Genomic DNA, 18654 nt, shown 5'->3' with positions numbered 1-18654 from the left:
TAGTGAGTTCCTGAGAAATAATTTTACCCTTTATCAAAATAATAAAAAAAAAAAAAACAAGAAAGAAAAGGGGACCCACACACAGTGGCACACACCTGTAATCCCAGTAGCTCAAGAGGCTGAGGCAGAAGGATCAAGAGTTTATAGTCAGTCTCAACAATGGTGATGAACTAAGAAAATTAGTGAGACTCTAAATAAAATACAAAATGAGGCTGGTGATATTGCTCAGTGGTGGAGTATCCAAGAGTTCAATCCCAGAGGGGCCAAATCAAATAAATAAATAAAAGGTGCTAGGGATGAGGCTGGGCCTGTTGTTCAGTGGTAGCACAATTGAATTGCATGGCATGTGTGAGGCACTGGGTTTGATTCTCAGAACCACATATAAATAAACAAACAAAGAAAAAATATTTTAAAAACTGGAGATGTATCTCAGTGTGTAACCATCCAAATGAACTCATCCTGTACCCCTTCTGTATCTGGGATGACCACCCTAACACATATAAAAGAATAATATCTCAGCCTGGCCACCTATCCAGCATTTCTCCTTTAACAGCCCATGAGGACCCATTCCTCACTTGATGCCCATTCTTTCATGCCACCATGTGACTACGCACTTTGCCTGCACTAAGCCACCCGAGCACAACTGGTTGTTAAGGTCCAGGTACAGGTATCACTAATTCATTTCACTGGGACCTTATATTTTATAAAATGGGTTTCTAATAATTCAAAATGACAGGCTTAGGGCTGAAAGTTCAGTTCAGTAGTAAAAAGAGTGCTTCCCATGTGATTGGCTCTGGGTTCCTCTGCCACGTGACCAGCGTGAGCTTCATGAAAGAAGATTTGGTGCATAAGAAATTGCTAGTGAGTTTTAAATTAAAGAGACTCTCATTACCTTTAGCACAGCTCCAAGATGGCTTCTCCTAGTTCCCGCCTCCAGCCACCTAATGTGTTGGCGAGGTTTACAGAAGAGACTAGGGAGAGAGGGAGAGCATGCCAGGGAGTGAGCTTTTATTGGGGAACAAAAAATTCAAGGGAAAATCCCATCCAATGAAGGATAAGGGGGGCAGCATCCCAAGTTCAGGGCCGGAAATTGGGTCTTCAGGTCAGTGGCAAGGCACGGCTCAGCACGGACAAGCCCTCAGACTAGGAAATCGTGGGGAAGGCTTTTTAACACAGGCTGTGTTTAAGCACCTCTCACCCAGGCAGGGAGGTAACTCAAATCACGTGTAAGGATGGCCTCCTAGGATCCAACTCCAGCATGTAAAAAAAAAAAAAAAAAAAGCCAGGTAGGCCTGGTGGCACATGCCTATAATCCCAGTGACTATAGAGGCTGAGGCAGGGGGCTCCCAAGTCTAAGGACAGCTTCAGCAATGTAGTGAGGCCCTAAAAATCTTAGAGAGATTCTGTCTCTAAACTATAAAGAGGGTTGGGGCTGGTTGTTCAGTGCTTAAGCTATCCTAGGTTTAGTCCCCACAACCAAAAACAGAACCAAACCCAAATTAAAGTAAAAAACAAACTGTATTCCCCAATATTCTTTGCAGGTAGGGGTCTCTATAATTCTGTGCTGGCCAATGAGATATCAGTGGAAGCAACTGGGCCTCTAGATCTTTGTTTTTCCTTCTTCCCTTTCCCCTGATTGCTGTATTGAATAGATTGCAGAATGAAAAACAGAAAGGGTTCTGGGGCATGATGGCATAGCTGGATAGCCATAGCAGCCCATAATACCAACCTCTGGGCTACTTTGACTTTCAAGTAAAAGGAAATCTTTTTCAGTATTTTATGGGTATATTTTTCTAGTAGTGAAAAGAGAGATGCATTGATTTTTCTTTTCTTTTCTTTTCTTTTTTTTTTTTTTTTTTTTACTTTCTGTTTATTGTCCTCAGGTACAGGAGTAATGTATGCCAAGAGAACCAGCCATCTTTTTCACCAATTATTATTCAGGTCTCTGGGGATGGAAAGAAAGTACAAGACAAAACCTTGACATTACCTAATCTGAGCCCTTCGGGCAGAGTTAGGCCTGAGTCATCTCCAGGATCTCTCACCTGCCCCAGAATGTTCTCAGAGAGTGAGTATCTTTTCTTTTGATGCCAACACTCAAGTCCAAAATCTCAGGGCTCCCATGGCTCTCCTGAGAACTGTTCCACAACAGGCTAACACTGGTCCCAATCTCAATTCCTGCACTGATGGGCCATTGGGAAAGTGATTTTAAGCAAGCCTTACTGTCCCCATTTTTTGAAGTGGATCTTCTCCAAAAAAGACTTGAATCTAAATGAACACAGAAGGAAGAAGCCAGGGTCCAAGGACTGAAGATGAAAACTGCCTCCAGAGAAACCTAGGATTTGAAAAAAAATTTCAATTAAAGTGAGGTGGCAGGTAAAGTATAGACCTTGACATACAACAATAGCCTGACAGCAAAATGTCAGGTGTGGAAATGGACATATGTGTGAGAGACTGACTTTTCACAGCCTCCACTATAGGTGAAAATGAGTGCTAAAATTGCAATATGTAACATAAGAAAAAGGAACTACAATTTTTTTTCTTTCTTTTTTTTTTTTTTTTTTGTACAAGGGTTTGAATCTAGGGGCACATACCACTGAGCCTCATCTTCATATTTTTTTAATGTTATTTTTTAACTTTTGAGACACATTGTTAAACACAATATTAGTGTATTCTTATATCAAACAAGCACTTTGGTCACAAAATAAATATGTCATGTTAGCAACTATTTCTCTTCTACTGATTTTTTTTCCTTAAATTCAAGTGAAAATGGTTTATTTTCATATTTAATAACTTTTTTATAATTTTCACCATTATTTAATTTATTTTTTTTATTTTTATGTGGTGTTGATGATATAACCCAGCACCTCGTGTGCACTAGGCAAGCACTCTCCCAGTGAGCCACAAACCCAGCCCACATTTAACCCCATTTTAATAAAATTCTTTTCATTCTTTCTACCCACCCTTGCATTTTTATTTACCCTCCAATCTATGTGACTAAAAAGGCCTGAGAAATGATACTACCTAATGTTATTTCTGGTGTTTGGGGCACTGGGTTTTGGCAAGATTCCCACTCTTTGGCCAGTTTTTCAGTATTCTACTGTATATTTTGAATTCTTTATAGGAGCCTTTAGCATTGTTGTAGAACAATGCAAACAGTTTCCCAAAATATGGCACTATTTTTGAAAGGTTTGTGGACATTGAATGACATGATGAGAAAAGCACCTGGCATGGTGTGGTTGTGTGATTCTGAAAAGACACAAATTTCATTGTGAGGTCACAAATGGTGTTCTTACCTATAATGTCCTTCCATTTGTTCTTTAGCATACTTCAACTCATCCTTCAATACCTACTTTAATGTGAAGAATTCATACTCTCAGCCAATACCTATACCCAGCCAACCAGACCCCTTCTCTGAAGACAAAGAATCTGAGCAGCACCAAAGCAACAGCAGAAAGGCTTCCAGTGTGCTCATATATCTGTGGGTTCCAGGAAAGACTATAAAGGGGTTTGGGGCACTGAGATCATCTGGCAAAACCCAGCTCCTGGTTTTATGGAATTTTGTCATCAGGTTCCCTTGACCTCCTCAATGTCATCTAGAGCATTTTTTTTAAAAGCACCCAGTTCAGTTTCTGCAGCTTGAAACCCAAGTCCCCAACTGCTGCCCTATCTCTACATCATTGAGTCAGGCTGTCAGAATAAACAATAGTTATACATAAGTCATTATAAAGAGGCTTTTCTTCTGAGACTCAACCTTGAGAAAGATGGCCATTGTCAGACACTTATGCTCCCCCAATCTGAGATGCCCCAGCTGGCTGGAGAAGAGATCACAGATGACTCTTGTTTGCCAAGTAGCTGTGCCCATCCTGTGCTAAAAGGGTAAGAGAAGGTGCTTAAGGCCACAGGGCTAAAGAAAAGCAGAAGGCCATATCTTTTGCAAACATGCTTTTTAAATTCTGGCTGGGCTCTTTCACATATAGGGCATGGACCTTGCTAGTTGCTTGCCAGTGCCTCTGCATCCATAATACACAGATAGTGTTAAAAACGTGTTCATGTTTATGCAAATAAAGTATATCATCAGCTGAATTTTGTAAATGGAGATACTCTAACTTAGGTTAGCAGACTTGTTCAAGGTCAAACATTAAAGATGTGTGGTTCAAAGGTGACCAGAGCCCAAAGGTAATTGTCACTTAGACTCAGTGATGTCACAACCATGGTCATCTCTGCAAGATCCCATTTTTTCATTTCAGATAGAGTTTTCAAGGAGCAGTAGAGAGGCCAGGTGACACAGGGAGGCTGGCGTAGGAGTGAACTTGATGGAAAAGTATGGCTAATGAAGAAGACCAGAGCCATTTTTTATGTTATTGGATGTTGGTGGAATTGGGCCAAGCCAGACTGCAAATATTCCAGAACTGGAGGGAAAAACCTGCAATCCAAGAGTGTTAAATATGTCAGTGGAGGCTGAGCCACGTGGACAGAATGCAGAGGATCAAGTGGATGGAGTGGGGGTGACTCTGAATAAGAGAGCAGGTAAGAGGCAAGATGTTGGGTGGAGCCCATTTAAATAAAGTGGAGAGGACCTAGTGGGGCTTGAATGTTGGGCAGAGCTGGTGAGGCAGAGTCAGGCTGAGTGAGTGGAGCCCACCCAACAGTGGGTGGGGAGGAGACAGGGGAAGCATGTGGGAGGCAACACCCCATCCAGCACTCCTTAGGTGAGCACAGCCTAGGAACCAGGAGGTGCAGTGGTGCAGGAGCAGAGGGCATGGTGGGTGCATCCACAGGAGGCAATTGGAGTCAGGTGAGGCATCTGGAAATTCTGTCAGGAGACTGTGGAGCCAGTGGGGAAGCAGGATCTTTGGGCTCTGAGATAGAAATGTGACCTCAGGGTCTGTTCCATTGGGGGTCTCAGTTTTCCCTCTTACACACTGAGGCAATGGAGGGAGGCTGAAGATGCCACAGCACAGCCTTTCTTGGTTCCTCCCTCTCATGGGATGCTGTGCACTTTTTTTATATTTCAGGTTGATTGGGTTCCATGGGGTTTCTGGAAGAGGTCCTGGGGATATCACCTGAGACACTTTGATTTTGGGGAACAAAATTTTTACTGGCATGTTCACAGAGACTTCTCTTAGTGTCTGCTGTGTACGTACTGAGACCATGTCACATAGCTGTCCCAATCCTTTTCTACCTGTGAGATAAAGGCCTCCTTAAGGATCCCTCCCTTGCTTACTTCTCCAGTTGCATCTCCCCACCCCTCTCGGAGGTTTCAAGAATTCCTGTCTCATCCCTACTTGTACTTACTGTTCTTCTTAATGTGGGTACTTTCCCATTGTTAGAAATGCTAACTCCTAATGAGACACTAGACGGCATCAGAACTCTACTTTTGACTTTTTTTTTCTTGCGTCCACCAAAGTATCTGCCTACTTATTGGCTGGCTTGGTTAAGAAACATTTTAGAAAGACCTTCAGTATTTGTTTTATAAGCAGCTTTTAAATTTTTTTCATACGAATATTCATTAATTGTATGTATGAAATTAATCATCCAGCTATGAAAGGGAGTAGTACACTAACTATCCAGTGTATGTATGTGTGTGTGTATGTGTGTGTATATACGAGTGTGTGTGTGTGTGTGTGTGTGTATACACATATATATTTTTTTTTTCAAAATTTATTCAGAAGTGGAATAAGGGTTTCAATTCAGTCATGGCCTCTTTCTACACCTGTTGTTCCTGGGATGTTTCAGGTGTTCTTACTAATATTGCAGGTATTTTTTTCTCTTTTCTATGCTGTGGAAATTATAAGCCATTAAATAGAATAAATATATCTCAGAGATGCCAAGTGTTATCTCACTTGTAGTTGTCCATTGGGCATCTCTAGGCCTAAGTAAATATTCAGTGGTTTTTGGCAAAAGCATCTTTTAAGTCCCTCAATATGAGGAGGATTTGTGGCCACTTAGCAGAACTTGTCCCCATGGATATGATTATCAATAGAATATGTATTATATGACATGATGGCATGACTTGGTAACAGGAATAAAAGTGGGTTAAACTGATTTATTTATTTATAATTATATATTTTATAAACATTTAATGTACATATAATTATATACTTATAAAGCAATAATTTGGAATACATGTATCTCTCTTTCACAATATATGTTTATAATATTGTCTTTAGTATAAGCAGGTTTGAGGATGGATTGATGTGAGTGTAATGGTGAAAAGATCAAGGACAATTGATGAATTTTTGACTTGAGCACTCTAGGGTAGTTGCTGATACCCAATCCTGTATGGAGCAGAAAAACCACATGAGGCTAGTCTCAAAGAAGGCTTTTGTGTTGATGTTTGTGATTTCTCCTTGATTTCCACATGAACATGTTTGAATGTGAGAGGAGAGGACTGGGAAGAAAATGAATATCTGGAAGGCGGGGGAATGTGCAAAATACTGCAATGAGGTTGAGCATGACCCTAGGTGTGGGTGAAGATATAGAAGTAGAGGGAGCATTTCTCTGAGCTGGGGACACTCCTATATTTAGCATTGGTGAAGAAAATTATATGAAGGAGACAGAGAGTGAGGGCATCAAGTTAAGGAGATAGAAAACCAGGGAAATGTAATGACATAGATTTCTGGAAGAGATGATTTTAAAAAGAAAGGCAGAACCTTTTATTCTAAAAGCCACTAAAAAGTGAACTACAGGGTGTTCAAGGAGGGACCTTGTGATTTGGTGCCATAGTGGTTTCTGATGATCTCAGTGGAGCCCCTGTCCTCAGTTGGTGGGAAGCCAAATGGAAGATTTATGGAAAAATTAATGTCAGCATAGTGAAGGCAATAGCTGGAGATCATTTTTCTGATTGTGTACAATGAGATAAAGGGAGACTCAGCCAGGTGTTAACATTAATGGCCTCTGAGATGTAGGAAGAGTTTATTTCTGCTAATGTTTGTAGCTGCAGAAGTTTTTTTTTTTTTTTTCTATTACCATGTTTGCCACCTACACCCTAGAGTTGATTTTTTAGAAGTAATATAGAAGCCCCATAGTAATTTCTGGAGAGTAGGAAGGGTGCTGGGACAGGGCAAGGGATGAAAGTAGAAGATAGATAATTAGATATGATAACTGTGTTCCTTGCATTTGGAAATATTATGTTCAATTCCATTAACATGTGCAATAAATATTTGTTAATTAAAAATAAATTAAAACTAATTATTCTATTTGATCACTGAAAGGTAGGCACTCAACACTGAGGGAGACAGTATACTTTTGTTTTGTTTCCTGCTTGTGATAATGGTTATTGTTAGTTACCTATAAAGACAACTTATTAAATAATTTTGGAAGGAATAGTATGCATTTGAAATGCCTTGTTCTCAAAGTATAAAGAGGTTATCTGATGGTCCCTGAAATATTTGAAGTGCTACATTCCATCCATTGTCAAGGTAGTTTGTGCCAGCTTCATCCTTTGGGAATGTAATATTTTCCTTATTCCTTCACTATTTGTTGCAATCAAGCCACTGAATCTGCCCACCCATAAAAGACAAGGATACTAAACTCCACATGCAGGAGGGGATGCTATTCTCCTGCATTGTTTTGAACACTTCTATATGAAATATTTGTCTGTTCCCATCACTTATTATCAATAAAGTCAATTATGTTTTATCAGTAAATATATATTCATTTGTTGCTTTCACTTATAATTTACTGATAATGGTTTTTATTTTATTGCTCATATTTTTCCAGCTTTCACTCGTTCAGGATCTTTTACTTTAATTCTCATGTCATTTGTCAGGAATCCACATGTGGGCCATCTTGGGAGACTCTCCTCTTACTCTTCCTTCTTTTTCTCCTACTATATTCAGGTTCATTTTTTAATTTATCTTACCAGATCCTAGAATCATCATTTTCTCCAGGGAAGTATACACATTTTTACTGGTATTTTTAGGGAAACTTGTGTAATTTGTCAGGCCCAATGCAAAATGAAAACTTTGACTCCCTGTATAAAATCAGGTGACCTCTACAATTGACATCATGCCACAGAAATCTATTTCTTTCTTCTGTGATCTCTTCACATGTCATGGTAAATTTTGTGTTTCTTTTAATTGTCATTATTACAGAATTTTAAATTTTTATCAAGACTTCTAACATTCATCTTTGTGTATGCCATATCAATTCTATATGCAAACTTACGAGCAAGTCACATTGGAAAGCTTACATATCCATGTTGTGTTCATTAATACCAAAGCAGTGAATGTTACACAGAACCAGTGCAATTGTTTTTAATACAACTTGATAACTGTGAACAATTTCTCCAGCTAGTTTGTTAATGAGTTTGAAAGAACTGGAAGAAAAATGACTGTGGATCACCCTACTTTTCCTTTCCCTTCATATTCTCAGCTGGAGAGGTGGGTTAACACAGTGAAGTACTTTGAGTGACAAAGCTGTCTTCTTTCTGTATTTGAATCTAATTCTGGTTGAACATTAAGGTGTGGCCTCCCCAGGTTTCATCATGCTCCCTTTTTTTACTTACTGGTGAATAAGACATGGTCACATTATACTCAAATCTCTCTTAGCTACCATATTTCCTTGCCTGCTGGAATTTGGGATAATGGGAATGAAAACTCAGTGTTCATGAGGTGGTCAAATGCACTATACCTGCAGGTTACATTTATATGCTGTGTTTATACCTGTGGTCCACTGCCTTCTTGGAATTTACTTATGAAAAATAAGTAGTAAGGTAAAATCAATAAAATTATGATAACAACTGCAGAATATTCAATCAAGGACAGGTCCACTTTGAGCAGTTATCCTGACTGTGTAGGAAGAGCATCATGGGGCTAGACCTCCTTTCCCTGACTTCTGCCTCCTCCTCTCTCTCCATCATCCTTCCCTCCCTCAGTCCCTTGTATCCTCCCTTCCTCCCTTGCACAATAGTAAGAACACTAAGTAGGATACATGTACTCTGAAAACATATAAGTGAACATTATACTATTGTAAAGTGTAAGTACAGAATTTTGCTGCAAATATCTAGAAGTTGTTTATTTTATGCAATTAAAATTTTATATCCATTGAAGAGTAGCACCCCATTTCACCCTAACCACATTTCTTTGCAAACAACATGCTTCTCTCTCTCTCTCTCTGTATGTGTGTGTGTATATATATATAAATTTAGACACATGGTCTCATTCAGTTGCTTAGGGCCTGGCTAACTTGATGAGGCTGGTTTTTTACTTGTGTTCCTCCCACCTCAGCTTCTCAAACCACTGGTATTCAAGGTATGTCCCACTGTACCCAGCTCACTTAATGGTTTTTCATAGAGATTATTTTGTGTTTCAGACTTTATACTCTTCTCAGGTGATGTGTAAGTAATTTCTCTCATTCCAACAGTTGAATCTTTTCCCTGTTCATGCTTTACTATGCTGTGCAGAAGCTTTTGGTTTAGTGGAATTATACTTGTCTGCTTATGGTTCTCTTCCCTGTCCTTTTAATGTCATAACCAAAGGACCATTTCCTAAAGCAATGTTGTAAAGTGTTTCTTTTGTGTTTTCTTTGTATATTTTGCTCACAAACATATGCTCTTCTTTCTTTTTTTCTATTTTAGATTGAAAAAATAGCAACTTCATCTGCTTGTGTTGTATAGCAGGATATTTCATCATTCTACATACGGATTTCCAGTTTTCCCAGCACCAATTGTAGAAGAGGCTATCTTTTCTCCAATTTATGTTTTGGTCACCTTTGTCTAGTATGGATTGGTCTATATGTATTTTGATATTGGGTTTCCTTTTTCTTTCTTTCTTTCTTTTTTTAATTATTTCTCTGTAGTATAGTTTAAGGTCTAGTATTGTGATGTCTATTGATTCAATCATTTTGTTGAGAATTGCTTGTTGAGAATGACTATTGGGGCTCTCCTATTTTTTCAATGAATTTCACGATTGCTTTTTCTAGTTTTATGAAGAGTGTCATTGGACTTTTAAAAGGAATTGCACTGAATCTGTATAAGTATTTTGTTAGTATTGCCGTTTTGACTATGATCATTCTTCCTACCAAGAGCATGGGAGATCTTCAATTTCTATCTTTAGTGTTCTGTGGTTTTCATTGTAGAGGTATTTTTACCTCTTTTTTAGATTGATTCAAAAGTATTTTATTTTATTCTTTCTTTTTCTTTTTTGAGGCCACTGTTAATGGGGTGGTTTTCCTAATTTTTATTACACTGAATTCATTGCTTGAGTATAGAAATTAATTTGGTTTATCGGTGTTTATTTTATATTCGGCTATTTTGCTGAATTTATTAGACAAGAAAATTTTCAAATGAAATTTTTTGGATTTTGTAAATATAGAATCATGTCATTTGTAAATAGTGATAGTTTGATTTCCTATGTTTCTATTCATTTATCTATTCATTTATTTATTAAAGATAAATGAATAGAAACAGGTTTTGAATAGAGCTTCAAGGATGATGTTGAATTGAAGTGGCAAAAAAAAGGCATCCTTTGCCTTTTTTTGAATTTTAGAGGAAATGCTTTAATTTTTTCTCCCTTAAGAATAATGTTTCTGAGGAGCCGCCACAGAAGGCCCAGGCGCAGCGGCCACTGCCTGGGTGGGCACAGGGCTGAATGGGCAGGGGAGGGGAGCGAGCCCCCAGGGAGGCCATGGACAGTCCTCCCGCACCGGGCGCAATGGTGATGCAGAGGCTGGAAACACCCTTCTAAGGTGATGAGGCGCTGAGCAGCCTGGGCAATGGCGTCAGTGGCAGCAGCAGCAACTTTGCGTGTCCCTGGGGCGCCCCAAACAGCGTCCCAGGCAGAGTGGTGAAGAATGACAGCTGACGTGAGCCTGAGCAAACAAGTGGTGGTGGCGCCACCTCTGGCCCCCCTGCGCAGACTGCACCCCCAGCAGTCACCACGACAGCCTGCTCTCCAGCCCGACCTGGGGCTGGTCCAACCACGCTGACCAACCATCCAGACCAACGGGCTGGTCACAACCACGCTGAGGAGCACGCAGTTTTTCTACCCAAGATGGTGGCCAGGGAGAAGCAGGAGTTCACCGAGGACTTTGTCAAGGCCCTGGAGGATTTGAACAAGCAGCACCAGCTTGGCTGGGTGCAGCCCAGCTGCTGCTGCAGCCTCGCAGGAGGACCCTCTGGCACGGCATCGGCGCCACTCTCCCAGCTGGCACCGGTCTTCCTAAACCTGAGCCACTACAAGGATGGCGCCGGGGGTGCTGGGGATGCTGCCACTGTTGCCTTCTCCTCCTAGCCCGTTCCCTTCTCACAGCCGCTGCCACCCAGTGATTTACTGGGGCCGCTGTGCCTAGCTGTGCTCAAGGAAAGCCACAGATGGTGCCCACCTTGCCAAGCTTCGGAGAGAGCCTGCTGTCGCCAATCAACATGGACATGCAGGAGCTCATAAAGGCTGAGCCCAAGCAGCTGCTCAACAATATCGCAGCCTCCAAGTGCCCCAAGGGCAAGATGGAGCATCTCTCACCTGGAGGAGAAAGTGAAGAGCTCAAGAGCCAGAACACGGAACTGGCGTCCTCCAGGAGCCTGCTGCCCAAGCAGGTGGCGCAACTCAAGCAGAAAGTCCTCAGCCATGTCAACAGCAGCCGCCAGCTTCTACCCCAGCACTAGGTGCCCTGGTACTGAGCCCAAGCACAGGGCGCATCCTCGCCCGCCTCCTCTTGAGGGGCGGGCTTGCAGGGGGCGGGGATTGAGCTCCCAGGAGTTGGTATGGTGCTGCCCTGGCGACCCCCTCCAAGAGGGTGCCCAGGACTTGGAGAGGGCGCCTTGGACTTGACAAGCTGGACCCCCTGCTTCTAGGAGGTTGGGGGCGAGCGCATGACACCCCCTCGTACTGCCTCTGTTCCCCGCGCTGCCGCCAGGTGTCACACAAACCCAGGGCCTAGCCGCCCCTTCTACACACTGCTGCGGAAGGGGCTCTGTGCGGCGCAGCCTTCAGCCTGCCTTTTCTTTTACTTTTTTTTTTTTTTTTTTTTTTTTTTTTTTGCCTTTGGAAGAAAGAAGAACAGAGTTTTAGATTCTTCCGTATTTATGTTTCTACTCGGGAACAAAGGGTTGTGTGTGCGTGTGTTTCTTTGTGTTGGCTTTTTTAAAAGAAATGGGAAGGAAAAAAAATCACCCTTTTTCTCACTCTCGCTACCCCCTTTTGTACTTCGGACACTTTTTGTTCTTTGTTTTTGTTTTTGTTTTGTGAGGAGTCCACATTCCTGTTTGTAATCCTTTGTCCGGTTTTGGTTCTGTTTTCAGTAAAATCTCCTTACTCAAAAAAAAAAAAAAAAAAAAAAAAAAAAAAAAAAAAGGAGGAGAAGAAGAAGAAGAAGATTTCCCTTGTGTTTACCATAAACAGCTTTTGTAGTGTTAAGATATTTTTCTATTATATATAGTTTTCTAGTGTTTTGACCATGTATTTAGTCAAATGCTTTTTCTGCATTTGTTGAGATAATTTTTTTGATTCTTGTCTTTACATCTATTTACTTAAAAAATGTTTATTGATTTCCATGTGTTTAACCAACCCTGCATCCCTGGGACAAAGCCCACTGATCATGTTGTACAATATTTTTAATATGATTTTGTATGTTGTTTGCCATAATTTTATTGAGAATTATTACATCTCTGTTCATCAGGAATACTGGCCTGAAATGTTCTTTCCTTGATGTGTCTTTGTCTGGTTTTTGCATCAGGTTGATATTAGTTTCATAGAATGAGGTTAGAAAGTTTTGCTATTTTCTATTTCATAAAATAATTTTAGACAAATTGGTGTTCATTCTTTTTTCAACTTCTTGTAGAACTGGGCTGAGAATTCTTCTGACAATGTTTTTTTTTTTTTTTCTTAGTTGTTAGGCTTGTGATAAACGCTTCCTTGAGAGAATTAATGTAGTACACTCAAGACTTCATGCTTTAGAGGAGAAATGCCTACCTTAACATTAGCCTGCTTTGACAAATGTTAGTCCTCAATAACAATATTTTTTAAACATTTTTTGTTTTCCCCAGAAGAGGACTGACACCTCCAAGATTCCTTTCTTTAAACACGTGTGTGTGTGTGTGTGTGTGTGTGTGTGTGTGTGTCCAGTGTTTTGTGGTCACTTGTTAAAACTTCATTAAATAACACAGCCATGACTTCAATTTGGGTATTTTACTCAAAATTTTTAGTCCACATCTTAAGTTTTTGATCCATACAATACTTAAAGTAGCTATAATTTCTATCAGAGTTTCTACATGGAAGTATGAAATGATGGGATAAAATATTTTAACACTCTAACTCTCCAATATTATCCAATTTATTGCTAATGGAGTGTAATGTCATTCATACTCTTGACATAATTCTCCTGAAATAAATGTCAAAACCTTTGAAATAAATGAAACATAAGAGGATCAGTCAAGGGAAGTGACAGAGCCCCCATGAGAGCAGGATGAAGATTATGAAATACTTCTGAATTAAAAGCTAAGTTCCACGAAAGGTGGAATCAACATTTTTCATGTGTGTGTGTGTGTGTTTGTGTGTATTGGGATAATTACTTCACTAAGATATTTAGGTATTTGTACAGTAGGAGAATATAAGATACTATTACAGTGTTAAGAAATAGGGAAATAAAAGGAGCCCTATCATAAACATCATGCTGAATTTAGCTGGAAACCCAAATGTGAAGCCTAGAGATGTTTTGTAGAAAGAAACAAAGTTAAGCAAATAGATCATCAGTTCTCTTGCTGCTGAGGACAGAGTAGAACATAATAGTTTACAGACATATTTTTAATAAATTCAATAAAATGCTTCATTTCAAGGGAAACTAATAAACCAGGCTGTGGTAGAAAAAAAACTGTCAAGTTCAACTTGTTAAACTGTTTTTGACACATCTATGACCAAGAAGAAAAATGACTATTTCCCATGAATAAACTCAGTAATAACAGAAAGTCTTTTCAGATAAGTGGCTACACTTTGAATAATGCTGCAATATTCATTAACTCTGCTGCCTCTTCCAGAATAGTCCCTCAGGGCCTGAAAGACACATGAATACAAAGAAATAGGTAGCCAGGGCTTTGAGTTTCTTCAAGAAAAATTTCATTTTTCCCCAGCTTTGGCCATCCTGACATCAATGTGTGGATACAGATATTTGGAGCAAAGCTGTACTCTGATGATCCAATTACCTTTTTCTTTTAAAATAAAATAAAAAAAAAATTCTATAGAAAATGCTTACTTTACCTGAACATCCAAAGTCTGTTGTTATTCATTGAATGAATTTAAAATGTCTTTGAAATGCATTTTTTCTTTAAAGTTTTCAGTGAACAAAATCATCCTTTCATATTTGGGTGAAGAAAATCAGTGAAAATTCCTTTGAAAGCTTGAATACTTCTCAGGAAAAGATAAAATAACTTTCTCTAAATTATTATAAACTGCTCTTATTACAGAAAATTCAGTAATGTAATAGAAAATAATTTGGACTTTATTACTGTTGTCATTTTTGTTTGTTTGTTTGTTTTTGGTTCTATTCCTAGCAAAACAATGTAAGGCTTCTCACTAGACCCTGGACATGTATGATTTGTTGTATAAAAAATTAAATTAAACAAAAAACACTAATGTTTTATGTGAGTGTGTATACTCTTAAAATATATTTTTCATGTTTTTCAACTAAAAAAAATTCAGAGTAACGATACCTAATAAAAATGTATATGGCTCCCATAGAGCTTTATTTTCCAAATGACTAGTTTGTGAGAAGTAAATATGAAGAGTAAACTGAGACATCTTCTCTTAGAAAGAAATCAAAGAAGGGATGGAGAGTGAGAGATAAGAAGGAAATAACCAATAAAATGAGAAAGGAAGAAAGTAGAGAAGAGAGAAAGGAAGGAACACATTTGACTAATGTTTTTTCTCATTTGGGAATGAAGACAGGTTAAAGCACCTTCTTTCTGAGGAAGCCAGCTTTTCTTCCAATTACCCCTTCCCATTCTAGTCCATCTTCTGATTCTCTCGACCTCATCAAATTGAATATTTAGCAGATATACATTGTCATTATGAACCAATCTGTGCTTGAAGATAATTTCTTCAGCTACTGTACAGTTCAGCTTAGCCACAAGCAGGTAGTTTAAGAACTGTGAAAAAAATGAACTGTAGATGCCAATCATGCAGGATTTTCTCTTTCCCATTCTAGGAACCAAAATGAGAACCTCTTTTCTATTAACCTTGGCTGAGAAATGTAAAAGAAGGCCCTGACTGGCCCTGGTCATGCCTAACTCTACTAAATATTGTTGTGAGCATAATGGAACTTGATCTGGACAGAAATGACTCATGGACCCTATTATCTCTTTCTGGTAGGATAGTGTTAGTAACTACCATAGCTCAGAAATGAAAGATCTACATGGGAAGGATTAAGTTATAAAGAAAATATGGAGAAAGAATATGGAATTTTCAGTCTCATCAAATGCCTAGTATTTATCTGATCAATAGGACTGTGTTTCTAAGTAATATCACCCACAATTTATCTGCCCCTTAATGTGTATCAGTACACCTCTTTACTTGGACTATCTTCATTTATTTCAACCAGAGATTTGTTGGGTAAGAAAAAAAAAAGTAATCTCATTATATAGGTAGCATATTGGAAGTTAGGTGGACTTTAAAAAATCTCAGATAATTTTCTCATGATTATTTGTAGTAAAATAAGTTTAGAACATATTTTCCTTAATACTCAAAGAATTACTACCTATGGAGCAGAGTGATAAATAATCATTTTTTATTGATGTATAAACATCTTTTTAATAACGAATTAGTTTATTCACTAAGGGCTTATGTTCACTATTCTCTAAAAAGATCATGAAAATTGTAGAAATAGATTTTCTTGATTTTTGTAGGAAAACTCCAGCACCACTTCACAAAAAAATATACAAAAAAAGAAAGAAAGAAAGAAACAAAAGAAAAACACTGTTGTTGGAAATTATTAATTCTCAGTACAAATTTTATTGTTGAGGGCCAGTCCTAGGCCAGGCATGTTTGAGGCTAGGAAAACCACCAAGCCTTCTTTGATTGTTTTAATTAACAGGCAGGTTGAGTTCATCGTGGACAGGCAAAAGGAGTGTTAGATTGGGGCTCCAACCTTCTCCTCAGAGTCTGTCCCCATCTTCCCATGGTTGTATTCCTCTCAGGTGCTCTGCACCCTGGAGGAGGAGGATGGAAACTGACTACATCTGCATCCATCTGCTGATGTGGTCACTCTGATAGAAGCTTTTCTTCCCATACAGGCCTGGTCAACCCTGGCCCTGGGGATATAACTATGACATGTGATCCCCTAAGCAACTGCCATAGCCCACACTGAAGTCAGGGGTTCCCATCAACCTCAGCTGAAGGCCTGGGATGGAATGTGGGAGGGGATCTGGGGGGCCATGAACTCTGATGGGGACTTGAGTGAGAGTGAGCCAGACAGTCACCACAGTGTCAGGGGTCCTGATACCCACAGAGCATGCTGTGGGTGCCATCTGTCCCTGCATCCTGGGACACTAGGTAGGTGATGGTGTCCAGGTTCCATTCAGAGAGAATTTTGTTGAAATATTTGGTCAAATGGTAATGTTTCAAATGCAGAGAACCACACAAGTTCTTGGAGGTGGTTGTCACTGTTGTTTTCTAAGAGCAAAGTCTGCAATTCTTAGAAGTGACTGAGAAACAGCTGTGTGATTGACAGCTCCTGGCCTCACCCTCCTCCCCCGGGCTGAAGAAGGGCAAGGATTGTGGCTATGGTGTGATAATTTATGCTTATCTAGTATCCCTCTAGAATCCATTCCATAATGTAAATAAATAACTGCTTCTTTTTATGCCTTCTGTTGCATTTTTATATCAAATGAGATGTGAAACACAGGCCTGTGGAGGAAACTTGCTGCTAACAGGAATGTGTGAATGTATCTCAGGACATCATCAGGAAGGAAGCTGTGATCCCTGGGTTGTGACAACCTTGAGTGGAACTGAGTTTTTAATAGAATATAATGTACAAACTGCCTGAAATCCTGTGATAAGAATTACACGTGTTGTGTGGGGAGCCCTGATGCACACAGCTAGGAGGGCAGTGCAGGTCTTAATTTAAAATATTGTAATGAATACTCATCCTGAGGGAATGTGAGTAATAAAGATGAAACCAGAAGACAAATGGTTGCATTGCCAAAAGAGAAAAGATTGTAAAAAGAAGCAAATTGGAAAGGCTCAGAACACATAATCTGAAGCCAAGGGAACAAGACAGAGGACATGGCTCTCTGCATGGAAGCCATGTGCCTTTGGCCAGTGGGGGCAAGTGTTTCCCTGCCTTGTCTGGCTGTTGGACCTAGACTTCAGGAGGTGAGCCACCAGGACCCATAGTTCAAAGCCCTTCTTTTCTAAGCACTGTGGTTGGGGCAGAGGGAGGCTCTGTTGTCCACAGGGAAGAGGGGAAGCAAAGCCCAGGCTTTCTGCAGAGGACAGGCCCTCCCCATGCTGTTGCCCTGGTGCAATGTGCGCTGGGAAATATGACCATGTTTGGAAATCTAGAATCCATCCCCAGCTCCCTTCTGGGTTTTTCTTTGCTGCTGTAGTCCAGACAACATGGTGACAGTTCGCTGGCTTCCATTACTGGAGCAAACACTTGAGACATCAACTTGCAGAGAGAAGGGGTTTGTTAGCATATAGTTTTTGAGGATTTAGACTGTGGTCAGGTTTGGGGGCTTGTGGTGAGTTAGCACCCTGTGGCAGGGAGCGTGGGGTAGAGAAAATGTCCACTCACTCTTTCCCTGAACAAAGAAGAGGAGGGAGCTGGCTTCCTGCAGCCACCCTCAAGGCCCATGATCTAGAACCTTCTGCAAAGTCCCCAAAGGTTCCCCACCTCATCAACACCAGACTAGGAACCCCATCAACACCTGGCCTCTAGGGACCACCCAGATCCAAATGGAAGCAATCACTAATGAAACAGGGGAGGGCCACCCTGTCAATCAATTTGACGAACCCAGTTGCTTTTTGTTAATATTTAGCCATTGGCCATGGAACCAAAACTCAATGCTGATTAAGACAGCCAGCACATCATGGTTCATGAGGCATGAATCAGGCTGTGTCTCCCAGTGGGCTTACACTTCACACCTGAGCTGAGAAGAAGGAGGCAGCTGCCGGCCGGTCCTCACCAGGCCATGCAGCACCTCTGCAACTAGCCAGTGCAGCTGCCCCTCCTCACCGCCATTTGGTGTTAGCTTCTCCTCTCCTTCTATTAAAGGGTTAACTGAAAAGTGAAAGAACACAGGGGAGGTTTAGTCTGTCTCTCAGGAACATCTTGTGTGATTCGGTCATCTATAACTTATTTTATGAAAAGATTTTGTAAAAATCACAAACACACAAACATGTATATAGACAGACTTATATAAAATCAAGCCATTGACTCTAAAGCCTGGGCTTGGACCACTGTCTGAGGCTCTGAAGATGCTTGTCAAGGGGTCCCTTCATGGGTCCCCATCCTGCAGTTCTCTGTCCCACTGGATGGAACAGCTAGATGAACACCTAGTGGACATTTCCCCTCAATAGTCTTTAATATTTTTATTTCTAAGGATTGGTGTTCATTATAAAAATTTTAAGCTACATAAGGAGAAATCAAAATCCCAGCACCCCCAGTATGACTCCCATTCCAAATGGCTCATCTAAGTCAACACTGTGCAGAGACAGCTGGCTG

The 18654-nt window shown here is 40.2% G+C and overlaps 1 pseudogene; it reads left to right on the top strand.

Annotated features, from left to right (window-relative positions):
- Nucleotides 1-729: 729 nt before the first annotated feature.
- On the top strand, nucleotides 730-11620 carry LOC114083654 (transcription factor JunD-like; annotated as a pseudogene).
- Nucleotides 11621-18654: the final 7034 nt, after the last annotated feature.

The sequence above is a fragment of the Marmota flaviventris genome, chromosome 11 (assembly GCF_047511675.1).
Source record: "Marmota flaviventris isolate mMarFla1 chromosome 11, mMarFla1.hap1, whole genome shotgun sequence".
Taxonomy (NCBI): Eukaryota; Metazoa; Chordata; class Mammalia; order Rodentia; family Sciuridae; genus Marmota; species Marmota flaviventris.
This window is presented reverse-complemented; position numbering and strand designations above follow the sequence as displayed.